Genomic DNA, 22,839 nt, shown 5'->3' on the forward strand with positions numbered 1-22,839 from the left:
CAGCCTCCCCATTGTGGGGAATAGGTAAAACAGATCGCTTTACTTCTCTGGGCTGTTGTTGATCAAGGGTCCTTTGAGAGTCTCCATATCAGTCCCCATCAACTGCAGATACAGCCACCTTCTCTCTACTCCAGGATATGCTCAGAGGCCCTCTCAGTGCACGAGGCAGGCCTGTTATCAGCTGTCAAAAAGCCATGTCCTGAGAGACCATTAATAGGTGTGGATGAACTATGTGCAAACTGAAATCCCACACTCGGGATTAAGATGGAAACAAATTCACACAACATTCCCAGCACTTCCATTCTGTCTCCTCACTGTGGCCTCCAACTCTCGGGAACCCATTTGACTCCAATCAGGCTTGTTACCCTGAATAAAAGGAGGAGGCCGCCACCCAGGTTTTAGTTATGCAAAAGCCAAAATAGACAGAGACACTGGACACATATAGAAGTAGGACCAACTTCCAGGGGCAACTCAACCAAAACCACCATTATCCCAAAAGGACTTAAATCAATGTGTCTTTTAAGGACTGGGGAGACATCTCAGATATGTCTATGTGCTGCCGAACTTGCTCTTGTGTATTTTTACTGGCTGAATGCATTGTTAAATCAGGCCACTAGGAAACATTTTTGTTTCCATTCAAGCGAGTCCTTGCACAACCAAGAGTTCACCTAGTGACTTAATATCCTTCCTGCAAAAATCAGACTGGTATGCAGGGCCCATATCCTTCCCATATAGTCAGTTCCTGCACCTTCCCCAAACATGTCCATTTCCAAGGGAAACTGTCTCATTAAGGGCCTCCTCCACAGCCAGAATTTGCACTGTTTCCTTTTGGAGACATTGAGGTGAGAACTTTTTTTCAGATTACAGGCCTCGACTTCCCCTCCAAAGTTCAATATAATCTTGTTCAGTTTAAGTGAGGACTGTGTTTTCAGAACAGCCCCTGGTAAGAACTTCTGGAAGGTTTGTACTTTGGGAGCCAAGGTGACCCTGACCTGGCTGTGGATAGGCCTGTCTTTTAAGTGGTTCACCAGCATACTGGCTCCCTTCAAATTCTTTGGATCTGCACCAAACAGAGCATATGTTTTAAGCTTTAAACCTTAAAGAGAAACCCATGAGTTGTTGTTGTTTTTTTTTAAATATTTATTTATTTATACATGAGCACTCTGTCTGAATATATGCCTGTATGAAACAAGAGAGCACCAGATCCCATTGTAGACAGTTGTGGGTCATCATGTGGGCTGCTGGGAATTGAACTCAGGACCATCTGGAAGGGCAGCCAGTGCTCTTCACCACTGAGCCATCTCTCCAGCACCCACCCATGAGTTTTTAAATCAGATAAGGCCATTCAGCTCTTCAGCCCTTAAGTTCTGGTTTCTCATGGTTCCCCATCAAAGCACCCTCACCAAATAAAGAAAAGTGTCTGGCTTTTTCTGTGCATAATTTTTATCTGCAGGGAAAACCTCCCCAAGACCTGCACATGCACACACACACACACACACACACACACACACACAACCTCTCTCATTGGTCCTTGCGGGCACACGGTTTTTCACAGGTACCAGGTGAAACTTAGGTGCAGTTATCTGAGCCCAGCATGAAGCCACAAAACAAAAATATTGTTTCTTGAAATTTCTCTGATAGGGGAGGTCCTCCTCCCCTTTCATCTGACCCTAGCCTATCAGGTCTCATCAGGACTGGCTGCATTGTATTACTCTGTGGCCTGGTCAGGCTGCTCTCCCCCTTAGAAGGGGTGATTAAAGAGCCAACTACTAATTTCATGTCAGAAACAGTCCCTGTTCCCCTTACTAGAGTTCCCACATGGATACTGAGCTGCCATGGGCTACATCTGAGCAGGAGTTCTAGGTTATCTCCATGCATGGTCCTTGGTTGGAGAATCAGTCTCAGAAAAGATGGAGTGGGGCATGGATGGAAATGAGGGAGCAACGGTGAGATCGGGAGAGATTGAAGGAGGGGCCTATAGATGGGATAGAGAGTGAATAAACTTGGAATATTATAAAAAATACAATTTTTAAAAATCATTTATATTCAGAAATGAAATGTATAAGGAACTCAGTCTCAACCCAAATTCTGTTAGCAGCTTTTACACTTTTTGCCAAGAGTGCATTTTGCATTTATTACAAAACACAATCCATATTGTTCTCTGAGAAGACTATATGACTCCTGTGGGAGTCATTTATAAATTCTAATAAACTCCTCTGTAGTACTTGTAAATCACTGTAAACTCAACATTTCACCAAAGATGAATATGATGTAGCATAACTTAAGAATCCTGCAATCATTTTTTGTCAGCATTGTTTGATTGTACTAAGTATGTTCTCTAGACATATTAATCATATTAATCATCTCACAAGAATGGGCTTCTAGGTGTATGTGATTCCTACCTTTTATATATTATATTATATTATATTATATTATATTATATTATATTATATTATATATTATATATGTATATTACTGCTAAAGCATTTAAACACCATGGTAATTTAATAAAGAATTCACCTTAATTTGTATTTTGTTCTTTAATTATAAAATGTATACATAATTTAAAAAAATGCTCTTTACTTGTTAATATTCAAGGGCACCTTCCATTTGTGGAACAGATGGGTAACTCCACTGCAGTTGAGGAATGGGCTAAGGAAGCCTGATCCATCAGGAGGAAGAAAGAGAACTGCTTACTGAGTGCTGTGGGGCCTCCGGCATGCCCTGAGATCTTGAATTTGGGAGCCTAGGGTCCCTTCCCACAGAGGAGAGCAGCAAGTGGCTGAGCGGCAAGTGTGGGAGGGCTGGGTGGTCCCGAGGCTGGGAGAACAGGCGTTAGTGCTGCTGAAATGTGAATCTCCTTAGACCTGAAGAAGGCACGGTCCTGGCCTGGAAGCCAGGGTCAGGGAATAACGGGCTGAGTCCCTTCCACACACTCTAACCCTAAGGGAGACACCCTAACCCTAAGGGAGCCCTCCTGTCACACAAAACTCTCTGGCCAATCAGGGCCTCTGACCGGACCTGCCAGTCAAGAGAGGGGGCGTGTTCTTCCGTGTGCCTTTGTATGGGTTCAGCTCCTGCTGCTGAGCAGGCTCTCATGGTTCCAGGTGAAGAGCTCTGATCGCTGCCGCCACTGCTTGGGTGCTGTGAGGGAACTGAGGCAAGCTACGAAATTGCAGCATGGTGAGTGCAGGGAGGAGAAGGCGGCTGAGCGGCGGGAGCTGGTGTGCTGGGTCTCTTCCAGGACTGGCTAGTCAGCGGCGGCCCCTGGGGATGAACCTTGTGGTCCTGAGCTCTCGCTGGAACCAGTGGTGGCATCTGAGTCACTTCACTGAGGGGATCGCATTCGCGCAGAGCGTTTGCAGCAGGGGTTCTTGTGCAGAATCATCCTCGTGGGTGGACACCAAACTCGGAATACTTGAGTTTGTCTTCAGTGTTCCAGTTTCTCTAGTGTCTTCTACAAGTTCTGCTCTTAGCATTTAACCTTTGGGTGTGAGATCCATTCAGAGGTAGTTTTGTGGGGGTTGGAAATGGCATCTCGTGTGTTGGGTAGCACTCCAATATTAAGCTGTGATGAGGAAGAGTAGAACTGATGATGTAAAGGATTGGGAAGTATAGGTGACACTAAATAGAATTTAGCCAGGGGAGAGGACTGCCTCTCAGTCACCCCACAGGTATGCTAACCAGGCCTGTTAGAGATTAGCATGCTAGCATACACATGCTGACCGGGCTTGTCCAGAAATTCGGCTCTAACCCTAGCAAAAAAGAGATAAATGTGATTTACAACCAGCTACCGGGCCGATCCTCATATCAAAGAACAGGCCTCTACGGAGTGGCTCAAGGCGGTCTCAGGGTCACTACCAACATTATAGCCTGTGGTGACATAAAGGTGTTAAAGTAACATTTATTCCCCTGATGTAGTTTTCCTCCAGGAACTTAGTGCCTTCATCTGCTAACCTAGGCCTAGTCCTGCAAGCTTCTAGCCTCCATACAATCAAATCTAGGCTTAGAATGTTTTCATCCTCTGAGACTTGGTGCTGAATAAACTCACCCTTTCTATTTCTTTTAGAACTCTTGCTAGGCTGTTCAACTCAGCTGTTCTGGCTCAGACTCCCCTCCAGTCTGGCTTCTCTTAGTTTCTGACTGAATTGCTTTGTTTGACCTCATACTAACTTTGGCAATATGTTATAATCGTCTAGATGGTTCTCATTCTCTGGCTCTGTCTGTCTTCACCTGTGCCTAGTTTCTCTCTTCAACTTGTGTCTGTAAAAGTCTCCCAGTAAAACTTTTTTTCTGAATTCTGCAAACTCAACTTGACTGCATTGCCTCTCAACTCACTGACTCACTCAGCTGAACAGCCTGAGCAGAAATGGCTAGAACTCAAACATCTGCATGCCTCAGTTTCCTGAGGGTTAGGATTAAAGGTTTATACCATCACACCCAGACCTAAGCTTTTCTTTCCTGAAGCTTGCGCTATACCTGGCTTGCCTAGTCCACAAGGATCAGCTTATCTCTCTCTGCTGTGATTAAAGTTGTGTTTGTATTCCAACCAGACTGTATAGACCTAGAAAGTCTTTGGATTTGATCTCTTGCTAGAACAGTCATGTTCTGAATTAAAATTCATTTACCTAAAGGTCCAGATTTGTTTTTGGGAAAAGAATAGTTTTTTCCACAGGGGCAAGTCTATACTGGTTGACAACACTTTGAAAAGGAAAACAACAACAACAGAAAAAACAAACAAACAAACAAACAAACAAAAAATGTCTTTGTGTTCATGGCTGACATGATCAATGAAGGCATTCTATGAGGCCTTCATGTAAGAGGAATGGCATAGTTCTTTCTCAAACCCATTAACATTCTTGGCATAGCCAGTAACAGACAGGGGCCTAGGCCTTGGGAGCTTTCACTAAGTTATCCATGTATTTAGAATAAAATGGAGTTCCTTCTCAAAAGCGAGGAACATGTTTGGGAGAGCCTGTAATGGTCTGAGTCCCAGGCCTTTGGGGGGGGGGCATTGCTTCAGATCATAAGATACTAGCTCTTTCCACCACTTGGGGCTGTGGTTGTCACTTCCAAGGCCACTGTAGGCTTAGTTAATAATGTTCTTGAGAGACCCTGTGTTCCTCTTAATGCAGCTTTGTTTCATTAGACTCCTCATGAGTTTGTTCCTACATATGATATTTTCTGCTGACATTATAGAAGTTAACCATTTCCTTCCATTTCCCCTGTGTTGATATATTTTTTAATGTATACACCTTACCATTGTTCATTCAAATACTGATTTCTTCTGCACCCCACCCCCAACTCTCTGGTTTCAATCCAGATATTGCATTGTGATACTCATTTTAGGCATCCTGTCTCAACTCTTGTGTAAACAGGACAATATAAAGCAACTAGACACAGTGTTGAGCAGGGAGGAGGCAGAGGACAGGAAAGAGGGGAGGAGCCAGAAAGCAGGAATGAGTGGGAGGAGAAGGGGTGAGAGGAGAGTGAGGAGAGCAGAGCTGGAGGAGAGATCTTGGAGGACATGGAACATGAACCAGACCTAAGATTTCACAAAAAGCAAGTTTAATGTGGGAAATCTAAATATTAGGAAACTGAGGGCTTGGAGGTTTAGGAGGGAGTAAATATTGCCCAGCATTGTGTTCTAGGTTAACTAAAAGCTAAGTCTCTGTGTGGTGATTTGGTTATACAGCTGTTTAAGATTAACTGCAAGCATTACCGGTAGATAAACCAATAGTAAATATTAATCGTCTCCTACAAAACCCTTGAAAGTAGTATACCAGATGTTATTCTTGAGAAGCTAACATGGCCGTGGACCTCTCAGAGGCTGAACCACCAACTAAATAGTATTCATGGGCTGGACATAGAACCCCTCCACATATGTAGCAGATGTGTATCTTGGTCATCATGTAGCTCTCCTAACAATGGGAGTCCTGGCTGTTTCTGACTCTGTACCTGGGTTTGGATCACTTTCCTCCACCTGGACTGCCTTGCCTAGCTTCAGTGGGAAAGGGTAAAATTGGTTCCATTTAGACTTGATGCATCAGGGTATGTTGGTACTTAAGTGGGGAAGGAGATCTGCTCCTATGAGGATAGAGGTAGGGAGGAGTGGGGTGTGGGGATGAGACAGGGAGGAAAGGAGGGTGAATTTTTCCATCTGGCTGTTAAGTGATTAAATAAATGAACTGAAGGATAAAAATGCTTACTCAGCTTAACACATAGCTTGTATAAGACATCCCCACCCCAGCTTTTATTTTTTCCAATGTTGCCTTTTTCTCTTCTGGCACACTCACTTCAGGACCCTGTCACTGAAGAATGACCTGCTGTTTGAGGGCACTAGTCTACTTCTGGCAATATTTTTGCTGTGTAAATCTTTCTAAGTGGCTAGACTTACAAGTCTCCAGTCCCCATTTAAATTGTTGAAAACATAACCTGGGGACTGAACCTAAAAGTGACTTAAAGGTTACAAGATATGTGTAATGCAAAATTTTGTCCTCAGCTGGCTCCTTTTGAGCATTGGCCAGAGCTGAATGTATGCTGTCATTAATTGCATGCTGTCTTAATCTTTTAATTGTGTTTGCAGTGATTTCTCCTTGGGAGGGGATATTAATTCTAGACCAGCTGCATCTTCAGCCTGGTAGATAAATGTTTCCAAGACAAGCTATTCAGACTGAGGTCACCTTCATCCCAGTCTGTTTCTTCCTAGGGCAATGACCTTGATTTCCTCTTGATTAAACTTTCTAAATTCTTTAGTTAAAGGGTTGTACCAAAAAAGAACTTTATAATTTGAATTAGTGATATACTGTCCATTGTAGTTACAGTGAAAGGATTTCCATGTGGAGCATGGTTTCTGCCTTCTGTTCAGAACAGGAAGAACATTTTTTTATGTACAATTGCTGGGTGAAACAGGATAGGCAATAGCTAGATCAAGGACTAAAATTTAAGGCAGTCAGCTGCAGGGGTCACCCTATGAAGGACATGATCCCCACAGTGTTAGTGAGATTTTTCAATTTCTAGCACATATTAACTTTTGCATGTGAGTGAAAATAGACCAGATTGGTGGGTGTTCAATTTAGGTAGCTTAGATGGAGCCAGTGAATATTGAATTTCCAAGTAAGGTCTATCCTATGCATTTATGTGCAGTCTTCTTGGACAGGGCTATGTCTACTCAGAAATTTGAGACTAGTGCTAGTGGCAGTAATCTCAGCAGCTAACACTGCAGGTAGAATCAAGTCGAAACTGTATCTAATTAATGCCAATAGCTCTACCAGAAAAGGGCCTGCTTTTATTAAAAGTCAGTATACCTACGCATTTTTCAATTATATTTATCTTTCTAAAAAAGTCAATTGTTGGTATTACTTACTAAGTTTTATTTTCTTTATGTATCACTGCTCTAATCTCTTATTTGTTTCTCTTTTCCAACATTTCCCAGTTATTAAGAATTTCATTCCTGGGACGGGAGACATGTCTCAGTGGTTAAGAGCACTGTCTCTTTTTCTAAAGGACCCAGATTCAATTCTCAGCACCCACATAGCAGCTCACAACTGTATGTAATGCTAATTCCAAGGGATCTGATACCTTCACAGTACTGCACAAAAAATAATATTAAATGATTTTTTAAAAAGAATTTCATTCCCATTTAAAAAGGGATTTCTCATTAGTTTCTGTTTAGAGCACTGTCTCCCAAAATGCATCCTTTCTTCACACTGTGTAGTTAAGAGTTACTTTGAACACATAATCCTGCGTCTGTGGCCCAGTGCCTTGCAACTCATTTCAGGCTGGACCTTAACCTGGTCAGTGAAATGGAAAAGAGACCAGTGAATGAGGTTCCTCAAACATCCCTGGCTTTTATAGGGTGGGCAATTACAAATAAAGAGGGACCTGTGTATGAAATGAGTTCACTGACCAACTATGAAGCTGGTGTCATCATAGCACAAAAAGGGATGGAGAAGAAGGATGGTGAGAGCTTTCCTGCTTGGACAGGAAGTGTCAGTTATTCAATTTTAGATGGTTAGGAAAAGTCCAAACTAGTAATACTTGGATTTCACATACCAAGGCAATTAAGATTCTGGAAGAGGAACTAAACTTATTTCTAGAAACCAAACTTCTGTAGTTACATTGATTCAACAAACACAGAAGATCTGGACAAAATGGTGTGGCCAAGCCTAACAGGAATGTTATTACTCTAACAATAATGGTGCGTCCCAAGATAAAAGGAGTGAATAATACTTGGTGTGCCCTGCTAGGCATGTCTAGTCCTAGAAAACTATTGGAGCATGAAACCTGTTTCAACTTTTACAACAGTTTTTGAGATTATAATTAAATCATTTCAGCCTCCTCATTCTTCCTTACTGTTAAGTCTCAAATGCTGGGACAAATGGCTGAGATACCTATTTAACAACGCAAAGCAGGCCCAGTTGCTGGTTCTCCCAGCATAACTCTGTTTCTACCTGCCATAGGTTAATGGTTGGCATTTCAGCCTTCTAGCCTAGGGTCTGAGTTCCCCTTCCCCTGGATGGTCTTACTAATGTAATCCAACCATTTTGGTTACCTGGTCTTTTTCATCTATTATTTAATATCCTAGCCTCTTGGTCTGGCTTTGCCCTCTCCTCTCCTCCCTTTCCTTGTAAGGCTCGCAGTCATGTCCCCTCTGAACTCTCCCAGACATCCCTGCCTCTTGCTATTCTGTCTCTTTTATGTATAATAAACTTTCTACTGTAACATACCTAGAATCATTCATGTCCTTACCTTTTTTTCTTTTTTTCATTCATTTCTCATTTACCACTCCTTACTTTTAAATTCATGGTCACTTTTTGCTGTAATTGTTGTTACTGTTTGACTTTGACTTGTTTGGCTTTGGGATTTCTCAGCTATGAGGTAGGGATAGCTGCACTGAACATTGATTGTGTGTTGGAATATGCACACAAAGGACCCTGTGTCTTGGAAGAGGAACTGTCTCCTTGTGTCTTGAAGACTGGAATGTTGTACTAAAATACAGATTTCTTATATTAGGAGTAGGGCTCTGTCTGACCCTAAGGTGGAAGGGCCCAACTGGGAAGGCCTCAGCTGTCTGAGTCTTTTGATTGGATTCCCCAGTAGAGGAGCTGCTACTGTCCTGAAGCCCAGCCAGGTGGCTGAAGGAAACAAGGGACTCTGGGCAGACCTACCAATCAGCAGCACTACTGGAAGGTAGCTCATATTTTCTTTTCAGGATTCTTCTCTGATGCAGCTGAAGAGAACTGTGAGGGGAACCACAAACCATGCAATGGTGAGTCTGTGGACCACTGTCCCAAAAACCAGGAGGAACAGGTCTGCTAAGCTCTCTGAGTCTGATATGGTGATGCTGAGACTGTGAGTCTACTGTAGTTCTGTTGATCTATGTGGTGACTTGGGGAGTGGTCCTTTGTCACTGATTCTCCCTTGAGTATGGATTTCTTGGGAGCCTTGGGTGGGGATCTGGGAGAATTCCTCTGCAGCCCTGGCAGTTTAAAATGATGCTTAAAATATCACTGTCCAGTGTGCACACACATACATTGCTTTTGGTGTGTACTGGGAAGACAGACTGGAAAACTAATTGTCTGCTCTCTAGAAGTTCTGAACCTTGCATTCCACATTCAGGTTTGTGTGGACAATTTTATAAATAGTTTTAAAGCTGGTAGAGAAGGGGCTATGTGCATCCTCCAGCAATTTTTGTTTGCAATCTTTTTATCTTTTCACTACTTTCAACCACAGTGTTGTGACTCAGGAAAATTTAATTTCAGGACACAAAGTGAATTTCTGAAATGCAGAGGTTTTTAAGGTGTGCATGGTGTTGGGTAGGTGTGTAATGCAGATTCCATATCTTGTGGCACAATCCATGTGGGAGTAAGCAAACATGAAAACACTCACCACATCGGTTTGTGTGTGGCTTTCATTGGGGCTGGATTTGTCTGAAACCACAAGAATGCATGAGGGGCTGTAGAATCGTAGCCCACTTTTTGGATCACTTTTTTTAACAGAGAGCTCCAGAGCATAGAGCATGTTTTCTCTCCTTTTGGAAGAACAATCTATAGTAGCTGGTGGGTCACAAATATACTTTAGCGGTCAGTTTGAGTTGCTTTTGTAAGAGTTTTGAAGTCTGTTTATTTAATTTCTACACATATATAACCAAAGGTAACTTTGTCAAGTACACATTTTTCCTGGCAGAGTTTCATTGGGAATTTTGAGGGAAATTGGAATATATTTTTAAGCTTATGGTTTTCACTTTTTCTCTTCATCTCCTAATTTTGTCAAAACTGTTGTACACATTTTTGGTAGTTGTAGCTCTGAGATACATTCTGAGGTCACAGCTGCCCATGTGTGTACTCTTACTTCATAATCCTATTTGGAATTCTGTATCATTTTTCATGGGATATAGCTTTGGAATCATCTTTCCTCTTAGAAATTCATAGAAATTTTCTTCAGATTCTGTTGAATTCATGTTGAAAAATAGCCAACATCTTTGTATTTTTAAATAGATCATTTCATTAGTGTCGTTTACTCTAGTATAAAAGGGTAAATGATATTATCCTACATAATCATTTGTTTAGCAAACTACAGTTAGTACATAAAATTGAAAGTGATATGAAATAATTTTCAATCTATAAAAAGAAGACCAGTATAGAGTTTACTGACAGAAAAAACATTGTTACAGTCAGAAAAGCTATCTCATCAAGTATAATTTGAGAAGACAAAAAGTGAAAATAATACATGGTCCAGAATTGAACTATAAATTTGAATGTGATATGGGATCGTGTATTAGCATACAAAATCAACTCTTGATAGCAGAATTTGGGATTTCCTGTGGATACTAACTAAAATTAGGTAACATCAAGTAGTTTTAGAGTCAATGTAAAACTGCAAGTATTTAATGTATGTAATCTGATGGTTTTGCAGATATTACCCCTACCCACACACCCTCATTACCAAAAGCAACACAATAAACCATGTTTTTACACATTCTCATTGTTTCCATGTTTATGTGTGCCTACATTGCACAGAGCTCTCATAAAATGACAGAATTGCTATGGATCCCAACAGTCTTCTCAGTAAATTTTCAGGTACTTTAGATTGGTTTTAAATAAGTATCTGAATTCTCATGCTTATTGCATTTATGTTCGTGGTGGCATACCTTTCAAAATAACCTAATTCTTCATTTGTTGAGGTCACTCTGAGTATCTCAGGAGGACAGTATGGTAAATAAATGAAGACAATAGCAATGGTTAAAGGATTACACACTTTTAAAAGACTCTCACAGTCAGTGCTGTATTAGTCATGAAAGAGGATATAAGTACAGCATAAACAGTGTTAAATCAACAAACTTCTCTTTCTCTCTCTAATTTCAATCTTGCTGCATTTCTATTTGTCCATTGGGTAGGAGACGTTCAATTATCTTGTCTACCTAATGAAAGGCAGAAACAACACAACCTAGGTGAAGCAATCACTTTCAAAGAATTTTTATAACATTTTTTAGTTGGTATGTGGAGAAGGAAAATCAAATATCAGACTTTTTAGAGCAAAAGTTGTTATGGAAAAAAAAGAAAATGTGCTTTTATAGTATAGTATAAAAATGCAGATAGTTGGTTTATTTTGATGGTCTGAGAGCTTTATGCCAATGAGTCATGAAATAATTTGTTATGGAACAAAATTATTATGGAAAAGTTGTTATGGAAAAAAAGCAAAAGTGCTTTTATAGTATAGTATAAAAATGCAGATAGTTGGTTTATTTTGATGGTCTGAGAGCTTTATGCCAATGAGTCATGCTACACGAAGTGAAAATGAGTTAAGAAACAGACTGACTTGTTTTGTTTGAATTGAAATAATAACAATAAATTACAGTTGATTAAAAATGTAATAGTCTTACACAAGTGACACTTTTCTTAGTTTTGTTCTGATCAGCTAACCTGTCTTAGATGGTAATACTTTTATTTTTATTGGAAAAACATGTCTAAACACTTAACATTTTAAAACATCAGTTTGTATATACTTAATGTATTATATATTTAATGTATAGTGTATAACATTATGCATTTATTTCTGTTATTGTGAATATTATTCAAACATTCTTTTTGGTTGCTTCTTTTTAAAGATTTTATTTATTTAATTAATGTTCTGTCTGCACATGCGCCTGCATGCCAGAAGAGTGCAACAGACCACAGTATAAATGGTTGTGAGCCACCATGTGGTTGCTAGGAATTGAACTCAGGAGCTCTGAAAGAACAGAGAGTGTTCTTATCTGCTGGGCACCTCTCCAGCTCCAAACTTTAGTTTTTATTATAGAGAAGAAAGAGTACTCTTTTGGAATTAAGTGAGCAGGGACCCCTATAATTCCACATAACAGCAGAAAATTACCATTTTTTTTTTACCTGCATGATATATATTTCACATTGGTGAGAGCAAAACTTCGGGAGCCTGTACAGTACTGTCTCACACCAAAGAGACTAGAACATAGGGGTGAAGTCTTTCAGCCTGCACCTGGTCCACCTCTCCACCTTCAGTATGAGTGAGCTGTCGCTTGTCCTGATAAACTTCACCATTCTGACATATGTAAAATTAAACCTCAAACCTTAAAGGCTAAGGATGCTGAACCTGAACAGTGTTTCTCAGCTATTTGAGATTCTCCTGTTAAGAATTCTTTATTGAGATCTGTTCTCTGTTTTTTATTTTATATTTTTATTTTTTAAATATAAGTTACAGTTTATTAACTTTGTATCCCAGCTGTAGCCTGCTCCCTCATTACCTCTGATTCCCACCCTCCTCCCTACCCTTTTCCAAGTCCACTGATAGGGGAGGTCCACCTCCCCTTCAATCTGACTTTAGCTTATCAGGTATCATTGGGACTGGCTGCAGTGTCCACTTTTGTGGCCTAGCAAGGCTGCTCCTCCCACAGAAGAGGGAAGTCAAAGAGCCAGTCATTGAGTTCATGTCAGAAATAAACCCTGTTCTCCCTACAAGGGTACACACTTAGATACCAAGCTACCATGGACTCCAACTTAGCAGGGATTCTAGGTTATATCCATACATGGTCCTTGGTTGGAGATATAGTCTCATAAAGGACCCCTGTTCCCATATATTGGTCCTTGTGGCACTCCTGTCCTCTCCATGTAATACTAACTCTCTCTTCTTTCATATGATTCCTTGCCCTCAGAGGACCGGACCCACAGTGCAATTGATGCTCAGCACAGAAATCACTGCCTGGTGAGATGTTTTTCAATAAAATAAAATAAAATTTCTTAAGAATAAGATTAAAAGCTCTGATATAAGAAGGTTTTGTGAGGATGGCAGCAATGTCTGATTTAATGTCTGTGCACAGACAATAATAATTAGAGGTCCCCTCATCCACCCACTCAAAAATCTTATAAAAATTTAGTTATATAAGAAACCCTCCCTTAAACAAATCCTTATAGCCTAAGGTCTTGCCAGTCATGATCGCACAAGCCTTTAATCTAGGCACATGAAAGGCAGACACAGGCTGTTCTTTGTGAGTTCAGGCTGGTTGACAATAACAGGCCTAAACAAAACAGAAAATCTGAGATGGATTTGGTGGCACAGGCCTTAAATCCCAGTCCTCTGGCAGAAAGAAGCAGGCCAGTCTCTGTGAGTTTAAGGTCAGCCTGGTCTACAGATCTAGTCCAAGACAGCAAAGGCTAAAAGGAGAAGCCCTGTCTCAAAATACCAAATCATAATATATATCTCTGTGTCTGTATGTGTGTGTGTATACATATATGTATTAGCTGTATACATACACAGAGAAATTTATTTTGTCAGTTCTTTTCATGGGTAGAGCCTTCACTAGTATAACTTTCTGTTTTCTACATCTTCCCATTGAGGAGAAATTTTTACCTGATGATAGTACTCCAATGTGTCATGTTTTTCCTGCTTTTTTTTTCTCCTGGGTTTTCTCTGATCTTCCAGGAGAAAAGTGGCTGCAGTTTACCTGACCCCAGCGTGAATTCACAGAACATAAAATCTCCTTCCATTTTCTAAAATCTCTCTATAATTTTTAATACTCTTGGCACGCTTCGTCCTGTGGGACAGGCTGTTCGCTCTGCTACAGGTTGAATAACAGTTGTGCAATGTCCACCTTGATTCCAGCAGGAAGAGGGAAATTGCATTGTGAGTGTGGAAGACAGAGGGTAGGCTAGGGGAGGACAGGCACAAATGATGAAATGCAAATCTCTGCATATCTGAAGAAGATTTGGTACTGAAACCGAAGCCTGAGCCATAGATAACTAAGCCTTGTCCCTTCATTACAGTGTAAACCTAAGGGAGGTGCTCATGTCACTTAAGACTCACTGGCCAATCAGAATCTTCCATCCCTCCATTTGAGGAAGAGGCCGGTTCTTCTTGGCGACATGCTGCATGTTCCCTCTATAGCTGAGCTGGATTGAATGGTTGGTGTGCTCTGGTATGAGTGCAGCTGCTGTGTGCTGTGAGGCGATTTCAGACAAGTTTGGTGAGTTTGTGGTCAGTGCCCCCAACCTGGTGGAGCAGGAGGCTGAACGACAAGAGCTTCTGTGTAGGGTCTTTCATGGGGCTGGGTGGGAGCCAGCAGCCAGAATCAGCCATGGGAGATGTCCCTTTTCTTAGCTCTGAACAGAGCAGAGCATCTGAATATCTTGGCTATGTTAGCTTTTGGTTGGGAGCAAAGAAAACTCATTTCCAGAACAGAAGGTTAAAATGAAAGCTTTATTTTCTGAGCTCAGGGAGGCAGCCAGTTCAGGATCTGAAAGATGACCCAGAGTAAGCTTTATTGTATATTTAAAGAGTTAAATCCACATGGCGAGGGCCCCTTGGTGAGTCCTGGGGTCATCCAATCAAATTTTAACATTATGGGTTAGGCAAGGGAGTTTCTGTTGGAGGCTGTGTTGATCCACTGGGCTCAAGGCCTTTAACTGTTTTCCAAGACATTTGGTCTGGATTCCAAGGCCCTTCATTTATATCCCTTGACACGTGGTCTGGAGCTCAAGGTGATAAAGAAACAGAAACAAAGACATTAGTGCTCTGTCTGTAATAAGGCAGGGCTTTGTAAGTGATATATTTTTACAATTCAGGCACATTGGTTAAGGTAGCAGCAAGTTTTACCAGTTAACTGATAATTAGGAAAATGTTTCAAGGGGTTCAGTGGGAGATGGCGCTGAAAGGTTTGGAATGTGAAGTTAATTTAATCTTGCTAGTAAAGTGGAAGAGTTGCTTGGAGAGGGCTGGGGCACTGGAGGCTGCCTCCTTACACTCTATGGGCTTGCATGTTTACAAAGTATTTGCAACAGGGGCTTGAACACAGAAATGTCCTTGGTAGGATGCAAACTCAGAGAGGCCTAGTTTCTAGTATCTTTTCCAAGTACTGACCTTGGCATTTAACATTCAGGTATAAGATTCCTTTGGAATTAATTTTGTGGAGGTTGTAAATAACATATGTGTTGAGTAGCACTTCATTATAAAGCTGTGGTGTAAACACCTAGAATTGTTCATGTAAAGGATTTACCAATACTTAGGTGACAGGAAGTCACACCAAGTAGAATTTAGCTAAGGGCTACATAGATAAGTAGCATGCCAACTAGGCATGCTTGAGATAAGGATGCTAAGAAATACATGTTTGCATAAGACGATAGTCAACAAATTTGTCTACAGCCATAACCAGGGAGACAGCCCTGATTCATATGAAGCACTGGCCCATGTCCATGTCAAAGAACAGGCATCTAACAAGCTGCTTAATTGCCATTACAGACTGACAGCCAGCATTAAAGACTGTTGTGCCATAAAGTTACAGTTTTCTTGAGAAAAGCATAGCTCTGTCACATGGGGAAGACATCTGGTGAAAACCAATTGAACAGGGCAAACACTGCCCTGATCAAACAAAGCTTTCCCCAAGAGCCTCGTGTATGGAGAGTGACCTAACTTCTTCTCGTACTCCTCAGATATGCTTGGCAGAACCAGATCAACCTGTGGCCTAGTCTTTGGGAGATTTGCCCAAGATTATGAGGTATTTAAAATAAAGCACTGTTCCTATTCTAAAACCAGGAATAGGGTGAGCTGCAGGTTCAGGGCATTTGAGGAGTGTTTCCTTCAGATTCTGAGAACCCAACTCTTTCTAACACCTGAAGATACCCTCATCAGTTCCAAAGTCACTGTGTTCTTGGTAAATAATGTTCTTGAGATCCTGTGTTCCCCTTGTGCAGTGTTGTTTATTAGACTTTTCATGGTTTTATACCATTGTATGAGATTTTCTGATCAATTCATAGATGTCTCCTGTTTCCTTCCATTTCTCCCCAAGGAGTGTACAATATGCTATGCTCCTTAAGAAGCTTAATTAGGATAAGATATAGTTTGTGCAAAACCTTCCCACCCTAGCTTCTACATTTTCTACCTTCTACTTTTCCTAATATTTGAAACCTCTGAGACATCTCACTTATACCCTATCACTGAATAATGACCTACTGTATTAGGGGAGTGGAATACATAAATCATTCTAGGAATATCTTTGCTATGTAAATCTCCCAACTGCCTCAGTGGCTAGACTTGAACTCTGGTCCATATTGAAATTGTTTAATATATAAACTGGAACCTAAAAGAGACTTAAGGAAGACTGCATGTATGGAGTACAAAATCAGTTTTAGGCTGTCTTATAGCATTAACTAGAGCTAGATACATGCTATTATTAAAGAAAACTTTTTTAATTAACCATTTAATTGTGTGTGGCATACATTCTCCCTGATGGTGGATATTAACTCTAGAATAGCTGCATCTTCATTGTTTTGGAAAAATATTTCTGAGACAAGTGTTGTTGGCTCAAGTCACATTTTTCCTAGTCTCTTGTTCCCCAGATGCATGAGTTTGCTTTCTTCTTGGTTAAAATTCCTAAATTCTGAAGTTAAATGCTGTGCACATCAGAGTCTTAAAAATTACTCATTTGAGACATACAATGAGCTGTCTACTGTGTGTGCAGTAGGAAGACAGCTTGGAAAAAATGAAAGTCAGATTTCAAGAAGCTTTAAACATTGTTTCCTAATTCAGTTGTTTTGTGATGAATGTTACAAGTTTACAAATAGGCTTCAAAATGGTGTCAAGGAAGAAATGTAGATCAGTCTTCAGCAGTATTTGATTAGCATCCTTTTATGTTTCCACTCACAGCAGCCACGATGATGTGACTTAAGAACAGAATTCCAGGATTAAAAGGAGTTTCTGAGCTGCAGAGATATCTCAAGTGTACATAGTGTTATGCAGTTACATAGGACAGATTTCATATCTTGTGCTGGAATACATGTGGCAAGAACGAGACTTAAAATTACCATTTCACATTGTTTTGTTTATGGGATTCAGTAGAACTGTGTTTATCTTCAATCACTGGGGGCACATGAGATATAACCCCATAGCCCACCTTTCTGGTGACCTCCATTTACAGATAGAGGTCTAGAGCATGGGTATTTTCTTTGAAAAATAATCAGTTATATCTAGAAGACAATTTGTTTTTTTTAATATTTATTAATTACACTTTATTCATTTTGTATCACCCCATTAGCCCCTCCCTCCTCCCCTCCCGATCCCACCCTCCCTTCGCTTTCTGCAGGCATGCCCATCCCCAAGTCCGCTGATAGGGGAGGTTCTCTTCTCCTTTCTGATCTTAGTCTATCATTTCTCATCAAAAGTGGCTGCATTGTCATTTTCTGCGGCCTGGTAAGGCTGCTCCCCACCTCAGGAAGGAGGGTTTGAGGAGGGTTTCCTTCAGATTCTGAGAACCCAACTCTTTCTAACACCTGGAGATACCCTCATCAGTTCCAAAGTCACTGTGGTCTTGGTAAATAATGTTCAGATCAAAGAGCAGGCCAATCAGATTATGTCAGAGGCAGTCCCTCTTCCTATTACTATGTAACCCCCTTGGACACTGAACTGCCATGGGCTACATCTGTGCTGGGGTTCTAGGTTATCTCCATGAATAGTTCTTGGTTGGAGTATGAGTCCCTGTGTTCAAATTTTCTTATTCTGTTGCTCTCTTTGTGGAGTTCCTGTCATATCCAGCTCTTACTATTTCCCACTTCTTACATAAAATTCCATTCACTCTGCCCAACAGTTGCCCATCAGGCTCAGCATCTGCTTTGATAGTCTGCAGGGTAGACGCTTTCAGAGACCCTCTGTGGCAGGTTCCTAGTTTGTTTCCTGTTTTCTTCTGTTTCTGATGTCCATCCTCTTTGCCTTTCAGGATGGGGATTGAGCGCTTTAGTCGGGGTCCTCTGTCTTGCTTAGTTTCTTTAGATGCACAGATTTTAGTGGGTTTCTCCTATGTTGTATGTCTATATGAGTGAGTATATACCTTGTGTGTCTTTTTGCTTCTGGGACAACCCACTCAGGATGATCCTTTCCAGGTCCCACCATTTGCCTGCAAATTTCATGATTTCCTTATTTTTCATTGCAGAGTAATACTCCATTGTATAGATGTACCACAATTTCTGCATCTGTAGATAGCTTTTGGTAAAATGGCCATTTTTACTATTTTAATCCTGCCAAGCCATGAGCATGGGAGATAGTTTCATCTTCTGATATCTTCTTCTAATTCTTTCTTCAGAGACTTGAATTTTTTTTCATACAAGTCTTTGACTTCCTTGGTTAGGGTTATACCAAGGTACCTTATGTCATTTGTGGCTATTGTGAAGGGTGTTGTTTCTCTAATTTCTTTCTCAGCCCTTTTGTCTTTTGTATACAGGAAGGCTACTGATTTTTTGAGTTAATTTTGTATCCGGACACTTTGCTGAAAGTGTTTATCAGCTGTAGGAGTTCCCTGGTAGAGTTTTTGGGGTCACTCACGTATACTATCATATCATCTGCAAATAGTGATAATTTGACTTCTTCCTTTCCAATTTGTATCCTCTTGATCTCCTTCAACTGTCTTATTGCTCTAGCAAGGACTTCCAGAACTATGTTGAAGAGATATGGAGAGAGTGGGCAGCCTTGTCTTGTCGCTGATTTCAGTGGGATTGCTTTAAGTTTCTCTCCGTTCAGTTTGATGTTGGCTATAGGTTTGCTGTATATTGCCTTTACTATGTTTAGATATGTGTATTGTATCCCTGATTTCTCCAGTACTTTAAACATGAATGGATGTTGGATTTTGTCAAAGGCTTTTTCAGCATCTAGGGAGATTTTCATGTGTTTTTTTTTCTTTCAATTTGTTAATATGGTGGATCACATTGATGGATTTCCGTATAATGAACCACCCCTGCATACCTGGGATGAAGCCTACTTGGTCATGGTGGATGATATCTTTGATGTGTTCTTGTATTCGGTTTGCGAGTATTTTGTTGAGTATTTTTGCATCAATGTTCATAAGGGAGATTGGCCTGAAATTCTCTTTTTTGGTTGGGTCTTTGTGAGGTTTAGGTACCAAGGTGACTGTGGCTTCATAGAATGAGTTTGGTACTGTTTCTGTTTCGATTTTGTGGAATAGTTTGAAGAGAATTGGAGGTAGCTCTTTTTTGAATGTCTGGTAGAATTCTGCACTGAAACCATCAGGTCCTGGGCTTTTTTTGGATGGGAGACTTTTGATGACTGCTTCTATTTCCTTGGGGGATATAGGACTATTTAATTGATTTACCTGGTCCTGATTTAGCCTTGGTAAGTGGAATCGATCAAGAAAATTGTCCATTTCATTTAAATTTTCAAATTTTGTTTCGTATAGACTTTTGAAGTAAGTCCTAATCATTGCTTGGATTTCCTCAGTGTCTGTAGTTATGTCCCCCTTTTCATTTCTGATTTTGCTGATTTGGATGGTGTCTCGCTGACTTTTAATTAGCTTGGCTAAGGGTTTGTCTATCTTGTTGATTTTCTCAAAGAACAAGCTCTTGGTTTCATTGATTCTTTGAATTGTTTTATTTGTTTCTAATTGATTGATTTCAGCCCTGAGTTTGATTATTTCCAGCCGTCTGCTCCTTCTTGGTGTATCTGCTTCTTCTTTTTCTAGGGTTTTTAAGTGAGCCATTAAGTTGCTTGAATGCGCTGTCTCAGATTTCTTCTTGAAGGCACTTAGTGCTATGAACTTTCCTCTTAGCACTGCTTTCATTGTGTCCCACAAGTTTGGGTATGTTGTGTCTTCATTTTCATTGAGTTCTAGGAAGATTTTAATTTCTTTCTTTATTTCTTCCCTGACCCAGCTAGACTTTACATGATGATTTTTATGGTGATGGCCCAATATGCTTATGTAATTGAAAGCTTGGTGCTCACCTAATGGAACTGACTGAGGCAAATTAAGAGATAATGGAATCATTGGATAGGGTGTGTCACCCTCTGGGGTCTAAGTGTGGCCGCATTTCAAAAAGAATACGGTTAGAAGGACAACCTGGTGAAAGAGCTGTCACCTCACAATCTGCCAGTTGAGGACACTGGGCTGGTGGAATTCATGGAGATGTGTGCAAATGTGAATGTGTATGTGTGTGTGTGAGAGACAGAGAGAGAACAAGCACCCAAAGGGCATGGGTCTGTGTTGAGCCCCTAGGATGAAGTATGTGTTACAGGTATCTAAGTGGCTCCAGTCTGTGTGTGAATCTCTCGGTCAAAAGAACAGTGAGGCTGTGTCCATGGTAGATAAGTTTCAGCATTATCTTTTGTGAAGTCCTGAGTTTTCTCCAAAACACAGAGCCATCTCCTCAGCCCTGAGAAAGCCACATTTTAAAGCTTTGTATGTCTTTCATTTACTTGGATGTTTTGCATTCATGTGTCTGTGTGTCGTACCTACAAAGGCCAAAGAGGACAGCAGATCCCTTGGGGATTCATTTACATGTTATGCTTAGCTAGCTAGTGATTCCTGAAATGGAACCTGTCTTCTATAAAAACACCCAGTGCTATTAACTCCTATGCCCTCTATAGCCAAATTGTATTTGAATTTATATTTACAGATGTTAATTAAAATATATTACACCGTTTCCCCTATTCTTGTCTGTTCTCCACCCTGTTCCAAATTCTTTCCTTCCAATGTCTTAAAAAAGAATGTGTGAATAAGTATGGACAAATGTATATAAAGAAAACTTACTGAGTCCACTTATATGGCTTGTGTGGGTAAGGGTTTTGTGCTTAACCCTTTCCATAGGATATATAAATAAGGAAGTCAGCACTGCCTGAGGCTAATTCTTAGTTCTAATCTTCAATGACCAAAATGAGTCTGACTCTGAAGTGACCTGACCTTCTTGGGACAGGAAACGGAAGCAAGCAAGGGGTGGCATATTCCTTAGGTAATATATGGTGCTGGCATGGCCTGGATGTTATGGGGCTGTAGGGAGGACTATGGACTTTTTTCTTATCCAATCAGTCTCCCTTTGTTCTGTGGACCTCTCATTAGACCATTGACCTTGGATATTTGCTTGGATTACATTGAAATCTTGAAGTTCCTGCTTCTTCTTTCTGAACACCATGATTATAGGGAGGTGTTACCATGCCTGGCTTAGGTGGTTTCAACCTCAGTGATTTAGTAGAATGTTGGGATGAATGTAATGAGTAGTGACACATAAGTATACATACTTATGTCTGTGAGGTACCTGTTCACTATCTCTTGAATAAGGACAGAACTCTGATCTACTATGATGAGTGGTAAACCTCAATGTTAAAGAAAAAAAATATTTTTCTTTATAATTATAGGAGAGGATTTTAAGCTAAACAACTGTAATTAAACAAAGATATTTTTTTTTCTCTTACTGGAGTTAAGACCAGAGCCTGTGTCCTGCCTACCATGACCATTTGAACTCAGCGATTCATTCTCAATAAGCCCATTGAAAGAACTCAGTTACTGAGGTAGACCATGCCCAACTATACTGCAGGCACAAAGAAGGCAAGGTAAGCAGATCTAGTATGTATACTGAGTTCCAGATAGGCCTGAGATTTATATTGAGACTCTTCTTTCAAATGAAAAAAAAAAAAAAAGAAATCAATGATTGAAAATGAAATCACCTTTAATTATTTATTTATTACAATTTCTTCATTTTGTGTTTTGGCTGTATCCCCTTCCAAATCCACCCATTCTCACCCACTTCCCATCTTCCCATATGCACTTTCCCTAGTTCACTGATAAGGAGCTAGGAAAAAAAAAACACAAACAATGCTTAAAACACAAATTATTAATGAAAACTGGAAACATATTAACATATTTCTTCAGTGTGACTAATTTTGACCAGTGATGAATATATAAGGTTTCACTTTATCTTTCTTCCTGCAAGTGAAATTTGCTAATTGAAGACATGAGAATGCATGTAAAAGCAGGCTTATTGCAAACAGTTCTCAGAGGGTTCCCAGTTCCTAAGGAATTGCATAGAAGCTCCCATGCAGAAAACATAAATGTGGCCAGAGAAGTATGTGTAGAGAGAAAGAGAGATGGAGGGAGCAAAAGAAATAGAGAGAGAACACACACAGAGTAAACATAAAGCAGAGAAGAAACAAAGAGAGGAAGAGTGAGAGAAGAAAAGCATATAGAAGAAAACAAAATATCTAGCTACATGGGGAAGAGCCTCTGGGAGATGGCAAGCTCTTCTACAGGACTGGAAAGTTAATGGTAGAGGTTAAGTATGCCAATCATGCCTTTTAGAAGATAGGGACTGAGGGATGCTGGGAGAATCTGGAAGCCAGATCCCCTTCTGTCAAAAAGGCACCTCAGCAGCTTCTCTCAGGTGTGAAGTACAACATATGGTACCTAATTCATCCTTTAGGTTTAATAGGTTTAGACAGTGGGCAAGAGATATACAACTAAGTAATCTCACCAAGCCACATATTACAAACTTCCCATCTGTAAATTCCTCCTCCATGGTCAGCTTATGTCTCTCCTCCAAGGTATTCAAAGAATGACATAAT

This window comes from Meriones unguiculatus, assembly GCF_030254825.1.
Source record: "Meriones unguiculatus strain TT.TT164.6M chromosome 13 unlocalized genomic scaffold, Bangor_MerUng_6.1 Chr13_unordered_Scaffold_33, whole genome shotgun sequence".
NCBI classification, from domain to species: Eukaryota; Metazoa; Chordata; class Mammalia; order Rodentia; family Muridae; genus Meriones; species Meriones unguiculatus.